Source organism: Trematomus bernacchii, unplaced genomic scaffold, assembly GCF_902827165.1.
Source record: "Trematomus bernacchii unplaced genomic scaffold, fTreBer1.1, whole genome shotgun sequence".
Lineage (NCBI taxonomy): Eukaryota > Metazoa > Chordata > Actinopteri > Perciformes > Nototheniidae > Trematomus > Trematomus bernacchii.
The window spans coordinates 865,025-878,888 of NW_022987513.1; the positions used below are offsets into that span (position 1 = coordinate 865,025).

Consider the following 13,864-nt stretch of genomic DNA (forward strand, 5'->3'; position numbering starts at 1 on the left):
GTAAAAACCACCAATGAGCGCTCAGCTCGAGATACCAGCGAGTCGTTTCCCATCAAGCATTTCGCTTCCGCAGCCCGTGGAGAGAAACTGCACCGCCTCGCCTCGCTCTCAAGTCTGCAGGCTTCTTTGTCCCGCGAGATTTCAACGTCTCATGTAGGCGAGCCTCCAGAGCAAGTCGGACAAAATGACTAACCATCATGCAACGCACTAGCAAGACGGCGATCGCAATTGTGCAGGTCTGCGTCGGTCTCGCTCGTCTCAAACAAGCCTAATGTCTTCCACAAGCAACACTCCAATGGCTGATAGCTCCAGTACTGCACGAAACATGTTTTCGATGGACGAGAGTGAAAATGGAACGCACAAACTATTTGAGTTCAGTAAAGTTAGAACGATATTGTCAGATTCGGATTTCATGGATCAATAACTGATGAACAAAACGTTATTCAGACACAAATTACGTCTCCTAAGTACCGTGGTAAGGTTGACAACGAACTACAATCACATGTTGATCAAAAAAAGCCAATATGCGCCGTCCTCCGAGCTGGACACATAAATTGGTCTCTTTCCGCAGCCGGAGAAGAAACGAGTGCTCAGGGACCGTCTGCAAAGTGCAACTCATTTTCAATCACTTCACTATTATACAGTATATTTCTACCAAAATCACTAAACACATCAATACCTTCTGGTGGTCCTACTACAGTAGAGGGTTTGGAAGAATATGGTTTTAAATAATTTTGGTGAATATTTATAATGTAAAATCTTCAATAAATATGGCATCATCTTCAATAACGTTACTATTGTACAGTATATTTCTACCAAACTCACTACACACATCAATAGTCTTCTGGTGGTCCTACTACGGCAGAGAGCTTGGAAGAATATGGTTTTAAATAATTTTGGTGAATATTTATAATGTAAAATCTTCAATAAATATGGCATCATCTTCAATAACGTTACTAGTGTAGAGTATATTTCTACCAAACTCACTACACACATCAATAGTGTCCTGGTGGTCCTACTACAGCAAGAAGTTTGGAAGAATGTGCTTTTGATTAATTTTGGTGAATATTTATAATGTAAAATATTCAATAAATATTGCATCATCTCCAATAACTTTACTATTGTACAGTATATTTCTACCAAACTCACTACACACATCAATAGTCTCCTGGTGGTCATACTACAGCAGAGAGTTTGGAAGAATATGCTTTTGAATAAGTTTGGTGAATATTTTATACAGTGGAGTGCTACCAAACTCACCTCAGACATTAATGGTCTCTAACTTGCTACACTACAAAAGTGTATTTGAAAACTTATTTTAATGATCGTTATGTTATTTTAAAATAAAGTGTATTGGTAAGTATAAGTTACTGTCAAACAGGAGACCCCTTAATTTGAACCAGAAGCTATTAAAATGTAACTCAAAAGAAGATCTCCTATTTATTCATAAACCATAACACTGTTTTATTGTTCTTTCATTAATTAACTTACAGACTGAATATATACATGGTATCACCTACTGTACATCAAAGCAAGATCCATCAAAAGTAGAACAGTCTTTTAATCATCAATAAACTAGACATCACACACATTGATATATACATATATATATATGTTACACATTGTATATACACTATGTTATATATAAATTAAGACATGAAACAACTTTTTCATTAGCTATGAAACAGTAAAATAAAGTTAAAATTGAAAAATAAAACATTTCAGGCTTTTCACCTATCTTACTGTACAATATTAATGAACAAATCTACAATGTAATGTCTGACATGGAAAACATCATGAACATCTGTGACTAATTTAATCTGTAAGGGAAAATATATTTAATATCTTAATTAAGAATATAACAATTTAAAACTATGGACAGGTGATTATTAATCATTACTTCAGTTGCCCAAAATCTTTAGCAAAGCTTTTTTCTGGATTTTTGTTTGTTTTGTACAAAATTCAGCTTTCATTTTGCCGATTTGAAATCACTGGCTAGGCTGGATTTCCCCCCACATGCCGTTTATAAGCGCACTAGTTCTATTGTGGTAGTAGTTCTAACTACAAGCCTTACCTCCCCAAATCCTGGTACCTCTGGTAAAAGTTACACAAACTCTTACATAGCCTCTTTAGTTAGGGATGATACACAACACACAATACCACGGGTTATCTTTTTTTGGTATTAGTGCAGCAGTTATTCCGAGGCACTGCGTGTGAAACCATCTTCCACAAGTTTCACACTGAATCTACATGGGGATAAATACAACAAAGATATTAAGAAAATGTCAAGTGTAGGACACTTGTAAAGCAGGCATATTCATTTATATTTTATAGAGATTATACTTTTTTTTTTTAATATAAATACTTGTTGTTATTCAGGTTTATCTGTACTGTGCTAAAACTTTAACACATTTTAAGAAAAACAAAAGGAAACCTGTAATGCATAAAAATATACAAAATGTCATTACTTTTATGTTATTCCTGAAATCTAACTCCAGATGATCTATATAGTATGTATTATTCAGATTATCTTCTGGAGTTTCAAAACAATTCATCATTTATTCTCACCCAAACAGCATCAACAGCAGTTGTGGGCAGGTCCTCAATTCCACAGAAGGAACAGAAGTCATCCTTTGAAACTGAAAAAATAACAGGTGTATTACTGTTCAATTTACAGGAAGGGATCCATATATTCATTTAATATTTTTGGCTAATACCTGATCCTTTGAGAATTTCTTCTGCCATGTCTCTTCGTAGATTTTGAAGAGATTGTTTTGATGAGTTGATGTGAAATGTCTGTGGTATTTTCGGAAATTCCTTCACTGTCATCTTGGCCATCTGGACAGATGGTAAAAATAACATGACGTTATGACGTGTGTTTGAATTTCCCTTTAAAATAAAATGCTTTATTATTAATGAACACAACATGTTGCATTGAATCACCTGCATGACAAAGGCTCCACAACTGGTGGCATCTTTCTGGAAGGTGTGGGTTATCTTTCCAGGCTGCCATTTAATGTTAACCCAGTCCTCTTTTCCCAGTCTGTTCCGGCGCATCTTGAAATACTCTCTATAGAACAATAGGAACATTTTTTACATTTGCGCTTGCTCTTTGCCTTTACCAAATGTGCGTTTAACCAATGTATTTCCTGTAATATATTTTATATTACCCAAATTTGTAACCAGCCTTTCTGGAGTCCTCAACTTCATTTGACCCTTGCAGAGGATCAACCACATAAATGTGGTTTGAAAGGGCATGGAGGTACTGTTTTAAAAAGTAGCATACCGTATAATTAAACCAAACCTTTTTGAATATGTCAGCAGTAACAATAATGTATCAGCTTTTCTTCAAAAATGAAAACCACAGTTAACTAATAGATTCACATTATAAAAATCCCTTCAACTGTTAGAAAAGCTATTAAAAGTAATACTAAAAGGACTTCCGGTGAGCAAGGCGAGTGAGATGGCTGCTTAATTTTTAGCTCTCGATAGCGATTGGAAATCAACCCCCTTAACTCGCCAAATAATATACAAATCGATGTAATTTTATTGGAATGAGAGGGGGAAAGAGAACTAGAAGTCAAAAGAAAGGTGACAAACTAGAAAGACAGAATTCACCGGAGATGGAAGATGCTCAAAGCTCCGTTAGCTCCGTTAGCTCACAACAGGACTCGGCAGACACCATGCGCTCAGTGCTCCAGGAAATACGCGATTTCAGGGCTGAGCATAAAGTGGACTTAAACAAACTTAAAGAAGAAATCAAGGGGGACATGAAATCTGAACTCGAAGATATGAAGCAGGAAATTTACCAAAAACTTTCTGCTAACTCCGCGCTAACCCAGGCCCACGAAACTAGGCTGAAAGAAGCGGAGGAACGAATCGATGAGGCGGAGACAGTAAACATGGCTCTGTCAGATGCGTTGATTAAATCAATGAAAGAACAGAGAGCCATGCAGGGGAAACTGGTGGATTTGGAAGGTCGATCCAGGAGAAATAATATGCGCATTTATGGAGTACCCGAAGAGAAGGAAGGTAACTCCATGTCTGACTTTGTGGATCAACTTTTGAAAACTGAACTCGCTTTACCGGACACCAACCTACAGATACAACGCGCCCATAGAGCTGTGGCTCGCAAACCGGAAAGGAATGCACCGCCAAGGTCCATAGTGGTGAACTTTCTGGAGTTTAACACCAAAGAAAGGGTACTGAAAAAGGCCTGGGAAAAAAAGATACTGATGGAAGGGCGACGTCTATCGTTCGATCACGACTATGCAACGGAGGTCGTCCTGAAGCGCAAGGCGTACGTGGGAATAAAGAGGGTCCTTAAAGAGAAAAATATACGTTTTCAGACACCTATTGACAGGATGCGTATTCACTGGGACTCGGGAACACGCACATACGACAGTGCGCAAGATGCAGCGCAGGAGCTGAGGAGGAGAGGTTTCTCCGTGGAGATACCAGACCGCAACGCTTCGGAGCTGTACCCGGAGATGGAGCGTCTCCACCAGACCAAGACATGGCAGCGCGTCGGAGAGAGTAGTGCAGGTGGGGACGAGACCGCGAGCAGAGTAAGGAAGAGGCTACAAGAGTATGAGCGGATCCCTCCCGGGACTAACTGATTCATATTATATATTCACTGTATATATTTGTCACGACTTCATTTGGATTATATAAATGCTATCAGATGCTGTTGGACTACTAGGATGCGTGAGACTGCGTGTTTCACCTCTAGTGAGGGGCCCTTCAGGAGGAGGCTCTCCCCTCTACCTGCCAACGGGGACTTAGGGTGGCGAGGAATCACCCTACCTTGGAAGTCTACGTTTTTCTTTTTACGTTCTACGTTCACTACATGTGGGCCAGATGTTCAGGTCTGTGTAGTTTTCAGTTGTCTGGAGTTTTGTGAATGCAAAGGATTGGGTAATTTAAATGCCGTACAATAATATAAAAGTGGTGTCACTTAATGTAAATGGGATGAATAATCCAGTTAAAGGAGCAAGGTCCTGGCTAAATTGAAAAAAGAAAAGGCCCAAGTACTATTTTTACAAGAAACTCATCTGCCTCAACAGGAGCATGAAAAATTAAAACGCTTTGGTTTTAAAAATACGTTCTATAGTTCTTACAAACCTAGCCAGAAGAGGGGAGTGGCTATCCTTATTTCAAATGCAGTTCAATTTGAACTCCATAAAGAAGTTAGGGACAAAGAGGGACGATATATATTAGTGAAAGGAAAGCTTGAAAATGCAGTGGTGACATTGGTCAATGTATATGCCCCCCCAGAGAGTAACAAATCTATTTTTAAAAATCTGTTTGACGTCATTGCATTAGAGACTGAGGGTATTTTGATATGTGGAGGGGATTTTAATGTGGTCCTGAATCATACCATAGACACTACAAGTCACAAAAATAGCAAGAAGCACCTGACCAAGTTTGTTAATGCGTCAGTGCAGGAAATGGGACTAATTGATATTTGGAGGGAACTTCACCCCCTAGAACGGGATTATACACACTATTCAGTGCCCCATTCTGTGTACTCCAGAATTGACTACTTTTTAATAAATACGGGTGAAAGTCACAGGATCACAGAGAGTAAAATCGGGGTGGCAGATGTTTCGGATCATAATATGATTAGCTTGTCAATAAATCTGAACAGTAGACAAAAGAATACAGTGTGGAGGCTCAATGTGGGTGTTTTGAATGATAAGGCGACCGTGGAACAGTTAAGGGAAGAGATACAAATATATATAGAGGAGAATGATAATGGGGATGTGGACCCTGGGATACTGTGGGATGCTTTGAAGGCTGTTCTCCGTGGAAAGCTGATCGCCCTAACAGCATCACAAAAAAAGGCCCGGCTAGCCACATACAAATACAAAATAGAAAAATTGAGAGAAATGGAGACAAAACATAAGAGTACAGGGGATCAATCGGCATTACAACAAATTAAGGAAACAAGGGGGGAGATAAATGAGATCCTTAGAGGAGAAATAGAAAAAAAGGCAAGGTTTTTAAAGCAGTCTTATTATGAATCAGGCTCAAAAGCAGCTAGACTCCTGGCTAGACGCCTGCGCAAACAGCAAGCCTCTAATACAATTCATAGAACAAGGGACCCCCAAACTAACCAACTACTATATGAGCCAGATGAGATAGAAAGAATATTTGAAGAATACTATAAGACACTCTACTCTAATCCACCATTAGCTGATGAAAGCACAATAAGAAACTTTCTTAACTCTCTTGATCTGCCATCTATAGGTGAGATACAGAATGACACCATTACGTCGCAATTTACAGTTGAAGAGTTGGAAGCTGCAATCAGTAGGCTAAAGACCAGTAAATCACCGGGCAGCGATGGGTTCCCACCAGAGTTCTATAAAACTTTCACGAAGGAGCTAACACCTCTGCTTCTGTCTTGTTTTAATTGGACTCTTAAAGAAGGCAGGGCTCCCCCATCTTGGAGGGAAGCAATTATTTCCATTTTGCCTAAGGAAGGCAAAGACAAAGACCACTGTAAAAATTATAGGCCAATTTCTCTTTTAAATGTGGACTACAAGCTGTTTACCTCAATTATCTGTAAAAGATTTGAGACTTTTATGCAAGATCTTATTCATGAAGATCAAACTGGTTTCATTAGAGGACGCCAAACACAAGACAATATCAGAAGGACTCTCCATATCGTAGACAATGCGCATAAAAAGGGCACGAGTATGGTTCTGGTTAGTCTGGACGCAGAAAAAGCGTTTGACAGTGTCAGTTGGTCTTTTTTATATGAAGTACTAAGGAGGTTTGGTTTAAATGAAAATGCAATTCGGTGTATTAAGACTATTTATCACGAACCTACGGCTAGGATCAAAGTAAATGGGAGTTTGTCCAATAGGATTCAGCTGGAGAGAGGCTCTAGACAGGGTTGCTGTCTCTCTCCTACTCTCTTTGCTTTATTTGTTGAACCATTGGCGCAAGCAATAAGGCAGAGTGAAGACCTGCAGGGTGTCAATATAGGGGGGGAAGATCATATCATTGGGCTTTTTGCGGATGATGTTATAGTTTTCCTTGAGCAACCAGATGTATGTTTCCCAAACCTGATGAACCTACTCGACACATATGGTTACTATTCAGGGTATAAAGTGAACGTAACAAAAACTCAAATTCTCTCATTCAATTATTCCCCATCCCAACAAATTAGACATGCATATAACCTACAATGGAATTCCAAAACAATGACTTATCTTGGTGTAACTATAACCAAAACATTTTCCAACCTGTTTGAAGCCAATTATAACAAAATTGATGACAATATCCGAAAGGATGTAGAAAGGTGGTCCACCCTCCCTTTAGACTTCAGTGCCAGAATACAAACGGTTAAAATGAATATCCTACCTAGGCTGCTGTATTTTTTTTCAGTCTCTTCCAATTGATGTTCCCCAAAAAAAATTCATAACCTGGGACAGGATGATTTCTAGATTTGTTTGGAATAGTAAAAAACCAAGAATACGATTTACGACACTTCAGTTGCCTAAAAGTAAGGGGGGAATGGCTTTACCAAATCTTAGGGAATACTTCTATGCAGCCCAACTCAGACCTTTGGCCTACTGGTGTAGACCAGATTATGAGTCTGGATGGAAAGCCATGGAAAGGGAGGTACAGGGTCACCACATTCAGGCCTTGGTAGGAGATAGGAATTTGGTGAAGGCTCTGAGAGGTGAAATTAATACGATAGTTGCGTTTACACTAGAGGTCTGGAATGTTGTAGTAGCAAAATACAAATTAAAGAGAGGGATACGCACGCTGAGGTGGTTTGCATACGATTCCAATTTTAAACCAGGTGTGTACGATCCAGCATTCAAAGAATGGGTGCAAAAGGGCATAACAGCAATGTGTACGGTTTCAGAAAAGGGTGAATTGATGGGTTTTCAGGAATTACAGGCAAAATATGGTATTACAGACAGGGATTATTTTAGATACATGCAGCTAAGACACTATTTTGTAAAAGAGATAAAGCTGAATGCAGATGAATCTGTAGATACTGTAACTGGGGTGATTGTGGATGCGTATCAGCAGAAGGGGTCCCGGATAATTTCTGCTTTCTACCAGGCTTTGGGGGGAAACAGGGGGGAATCGACTATCTACATAAAAGCAAAATGGGAAGTAGAGTTACAAATTAAAATTTCAGAGGAAGAATGGTTTCAAATGTTCGAGACGCAATTTACATCCACAAACTCATTAGTATGGAGGGAATTCTGCTGGAAGAACCTGACTCGCTTTTTCATAACACCCAAAATAAAGAGCAGGCAACTTGGTGTACAGCAACAGTGTTGGAGGTTGTGTGGCAACATGGAGGCTAACCACTCACACATTTTCTGGAACTGTACAAAGATAAGGTCATATTGGGAGAAGGTTAATGCAGTTGTCAAAATTATTTTGGGTTATGGAATCCCAAATACCTGCCCGGTGATGTATCTTGGGAACATTAAGGATGTTGTGATGGGAGGCGATCTATATTTGATTAAGGTTTTACTTGCAGCGAGTAAGAAAGCTATAACTAGGAATTGGCTTAATGTGAACGCTCCGACTCAGGAGCAGTGGCTGGAAATTGTTCAAGATATTTTCGTCATGGAAAAGCTGACATATGTTTTGAGAATCCAAGAGAATGCATTCAATAGGAAATGGGAAAAGTGGAATATTTACATGGTTGACACCAATGAGTAAGTGAATGACTAATTCAATCCTGTACGGTATGTGTGAATATTGAAGGTCTTCAGACAACTAGTATTTATTGTGCTTTATTTTACAACTGATTTGTGTGTATTATGTTTTCTTGTTCTGTTATTATTGTTGTGAAAACTCAATAAAAGCATAAGTGTAAAAAAAAAGTAATACTAAAATAATAACTACCCATTTTAAATGGGTATATTTAAAGACTTAAAAGTATTGAAATAATTAAAGATGTCAGATCAGATGAAAGAAAGTTGCACAATTTGGGGTCAGAAGACTCAAATCTTTAGTGGAGCAGTAGCGACCACCAATGAGAAATGGTTGAATGAGTACTTATTTTGGACTACATTTTATATAGTCAACTGTTAGTGTGTTTATGCACCTGGCTGCCAAAGATAAACATGCAGTTTGACCATGGGTTTATTTCATTAGTGAGCAGAGAAGGAGAAAGACCTGGAGCAAAGAGAAGGAACTAAAATGAAGAAGCATGTCAGTGCAGAAGAGACTTCAGAAATAATCTTGTAGCCTTCTTCTGCCAGCGAGCTTCAGGACTCATCTGAAGAAGACACGAGGCGCGTTCACACCAAGTACTTTGCCGTATTTAGTGCCGGCACTCAGTGCCCCGGCACTTATTACCCCAGGGCATTTAGTACAGATCGCGTTCACACCGGAGTACTTTTCCCTGAGGGAAGATTACGCAAATGAGCCGCCAACGTCACTTCGTCTTCTTCTGCTTTGGGTTTACTGGCAGGCCGCAAACAACTTCACGGCGTATACTGCCACCCGGAGTCCCCGGCCGGAAGTCCCCGGAGTTGGGGACTGGCTTCAGTAGAAGCTGCTGGGACTCCCAGCAGCTTCTACTGAAGCCTTCCGAGTAAATCGCCAGAACGCCGACACCTCCTCATCTCCACCGCTCCCATGTTTTATTTTGTGTTGCCATAAGTTAGTCTCTCTGCGTTTGTGCACTGGGGAATGCTAATGCTAATAATGCTAATGCCAGGATAATAAAATGGCGGCTCTACAAAACATTTGTGAGCCGCATGGATGTATAATAAGAACTGGATACAGCGTGGGAGGCGGGGCCTCATTCATTCCTATGAGAGTTGCTCATTCGCGCATGATGATAAAATGGCCCAACTTTTGAGAGAGCGAAACGTCACAGATTACCCGGCATGCCTGAGAAGTACCCGTATGTGCGCTCATAGCGCATGCGCAACTTTAACCATGCCCCCCAAAATGCTCGTTCACATCAAGCACGTCCATTTGCGTACACGTAACAGCACCGCACGTTCATGACAGCATGGTAATGGGTTGTTATTATGATGGATTTGATATTAACAAGGCGGCAGTTAGCAGCTAGCGGCTAGCTAGTAATTATGCTAATTTACACATCAATCGTTATGTACTTTTATATTACGCTGTAACAGGATCTAGTGATATCTAAGCAACAGAGCTTCATTTAGCATGAAAGAATTATTGCACTGTATATATATATATATGTATGTATATATATATATACATATATGTATGTATATATATACATACATATATATACATATATATATATATATGTATATATATATATATATATATATGTATATATATTTATGTGTATATATATGTATATATATACATATATATATATATATATATATATATATATATATATATATATATATATATATATATATAGTGCAATAAGCTTCTTAGTGCAATAAGAAGCTACAGGGACGTTAATCTACGTCGGTAATATTAACTTTATTTAATACAACATTTACGGTACAAGATTTAATCATACAGCCCATGTAGTATAATATTTTACAAATGATGAATTACAGCAAACATGTGCAATATATCCATTATTACAGCTCCGTGGGCTGGCAGTAAGGCGATATGGGTCCGTTCTTATTGTGCATCCATGGGTAAAGATAAACGCATGTAGTGCTGAACACGTAACATGAACGTGCCGGGAGGCGCGGTCCCGTGGGTTAGATGCGCATTCATAATGCAGAGGGAAATAACTCTCAGAATAACGTTATTAGCACATTTTTACAACTTGAGGAACGAATGTTTTTAATAATGGCTATACAAGTGTTCATACTGGGTAGTTTATTTAGTTTAAAAAAAATTATCCAACGATTTACAGACCACTCTTTCCCCATGTAAGTCAATGGGAAAAAGTGTTTCCGGGCCTGGCAACCAAACGGAAGTGTAGTACCGCCGTTTGGCCACCACGAATATTTTCATCTGAGTCCGGCGCACTTCCTGGGGGCTTGGTTGTACGGGGCGTGGTTTGCAATTCGCCCAGCCAATCAGAACTGGGGCACTTTTTTCCCCCATGAAAGTACCATCTCTCAGCAGGCACTAAAAATGGGGGTAAAAGTTCCCGAGATTAAGTGCTCTTTTTGGTGTGAACGCGACATAAGGGGTACTAACGGAACTAAACGCGAAAAGTACGGTGAAAAGTACTCCGGTGTGAACACGGCTAAGGTTCGAGGGGGGTCTGACACAGAATGCTCTCTCTCTCCAGCATTTCATCAACTCTCTGCTGTAGTATGACCACCAGGAGACTATTGATGTGTGTAGTGAGTTTGGTAGAAATATACTGTACACTAGTAACGTTATTGAAGATGATGCCATATTTATTGAAGATTTTACATTATAAATATTCACCAAAATTATTCAAAACCATATTATTCCAAACTCTCTGCTGTAGTATGACCACCAGGAGACTATTGATGTGTGTAGTGAGTTTGGTAGAAATATACTGTACAATAGTAACGTTATTGAAGATGATGCCATATTTATTGAAGAATTTACATTATAAATATTCACCAAAATTAATCAAAAGCACATTCTTCCAAACTTCTTGCTGTAGTATGACCAACAGGACACTATTGATGTGTGTAGTGAGTTTGGTATAAATATACTGTACACTAGTAACGTTATTGAAGATGATGCCATATTTATTGAAGATTTTACATTATAAATATTCACCAAAATTATTCAAAACCATATTCTTCCAAACTCTCTGCTGTAGTATGACCACCAGGAGACTATTGATGTGTGTAGTGAGTTTGGTAGAAATATACTGTACAATAGTAACGTTATTGAAGATGATGCCATATTTATTGAAGAATTTACATTATAAATATTCACCAAAATTAATCAAAAGCACATTCTTCCAAACTTCTTGCTGTAGTATGACCAACAGGACACTATTGATGTGTGTAGTGAGTTTGGTATAAATATACTGTACACTAGTAACGTTATTGAAGATGATGCCATATTTATTGAAGATTTTACATTATAAATATTCACCAAAATTATTCAAAACCATATTCTTCCAAACTCTCTGCTGTAGTATGACCACCAGGAGACTATTGATGTGTGTAGTGAGTTTGGTAGAAATATACCGTAGCCTACAATAGTAACGTTATTGAATATTATTGTATTCTCTTTTTTCGGAGTTGCACTTTGCAGACGGTCCCTGAGCACTCGTTTCTTCTCTGGCCGCAGATAGAGACCAATGTAATGTGTCCAGTTTGGAGGACAGCATGTATTGGCTTTTTTTGATCAAAATGTGATTGTAGTTCGTTGTCAACCTTACCACGGTACTTAGGAGACGTAATTTGTGTCTGAACAACGTTTTGTTCATGAATTATTGATCCGTGAAATCCGAATCTGCCAATATCGTTCCAACTTTACTGAACTCGCTATAGAGTGGCGAAGTCCCTCCCCTTCCGGTGGACCTCCATGGGACCTTATTTCGGAAAAATTATGTATTGAAGTCAATGGAGAGAGAAAGATTATCTTTCGATCCCGTTTGAATTGTGCCACAAATTACACATATGATGTTTGTCAATTTAAAAGATAATTTTGCAAGTAAAAAAAAAAAAATGTGTCGTAAAACTGTGTAGTAACACATTTGTTTGTGTGAAACGCTCAATGAACTACATCTCCGGTCAACAACACACGTCACCAAGATGGCCGTCACTACTGTCTTGTCAACAAAACGATTGACTACCCTCATTATCACCACAATGAAACACGTCCTGAAGAATGTCATGCAAAGCTGCCTGCCTGCCTTCCTTTGATTCTCTCTGAACTGCCTGGTCGTTTTAATGTTTAATGTCAACCATTTGTGCAGATAGCATGAAGTAGAGAAGATCGCTAGCGTTAGCGTTAGCATTTCTCCCCCGGGCTTAAATTGTGTATGATAGAATGATCACACCGGTGACAGTACTCTTCAAAGGGTTCACGAAATATGACTACTACTCTTACTATTTAACATTTTGGGTTACTTAATGTTACTTCATGTTAAGGCTAATAAAAATGACAAGGCTGTAATGCTAACTAACGTGCTAGCTACTAGCTAACATGATCCAGAGTACTCCTGGTCCTTTCATCAGACGGGAAGCGAAAGAACGAGCAAGACCCATTGCTGGTATAATAACAACCTGGTACTAAGCACACAGGCATCTTGTTAAAGTTATCTTATCTTAGCCAGCGCCATATAGATAGATTATATCTATGATCTTAGCTATCTCTTAGTGGAGGAAAACAATTGTGACATCACTTACGCGACTCTGGGATTTGTAGTCTTTCTAGTTACGTATTTTTCATAGTCTTATATTTCAACAGTTTTACGACAAACTGTGACTTTTTTGACATGGAAATTATTTTTTAAGATTGACAAACATCATATGTGTAATTCATGGCACAATTCAAACGGGATCGAAAGATAAGTTTTCTCTCTCCATTGACTTCAATACATTATTTTTCCGAAAATAAGGTCCCATGGGGCGGAAGTAGATGGGCGTGACTTCGCCACTCTATTTGTTGTTTGTTTAGATCACGCAGTCTGTTCTTCTTCTCTGTCTTCCGGTTGTTGCCTCTTTTGAATGACGAATACACACTACCGCCGCCTGCTGGTAAGGAGAGTTATTCCCACTCACGCATGTGCAGTTCGTACGTGCTCGGCTGAAGTCTTTGCGGTGTGTTCCAGTGCGACACATGGCCAAGACGCAGGAGAACATGGCGACGCAACAGTCGGCGTCGGCGAGTTCTCTGGTGACTGCTTGGTGTGTCAGGGCCTTTATTGTCACATCATTTTTGGATTGGATTGATTTATGGATCTATAATTAACAGTTAC

At 39.1% G+C, this 13,864-nt stretch overlaps 1 long non-coding RNA gene across 1 annotated transcript; it reads right to left on the reverse strand.

The window, feature by feature from the left end:
• Positions 1 to 2,199: 2,199 nt before the first annotated feature.
• Positions 2,200 to 2,785, reverse strand: LOC117500524. Its single transcript, XR_004557797.1, has 3 exons — positions 2,718 to 2,785; positions 2,569 to 2,639; positions 2,200 to 2,246 (listed from the first exon to the last, which is right to left on the reverse strand). It is a non-coding gene; the product is annotated as an uncharacterized LOC117500524 (long non-coding RNA).
• Positions 2,786 to 13,864: the final 11,079 nt, after the last annotated feature.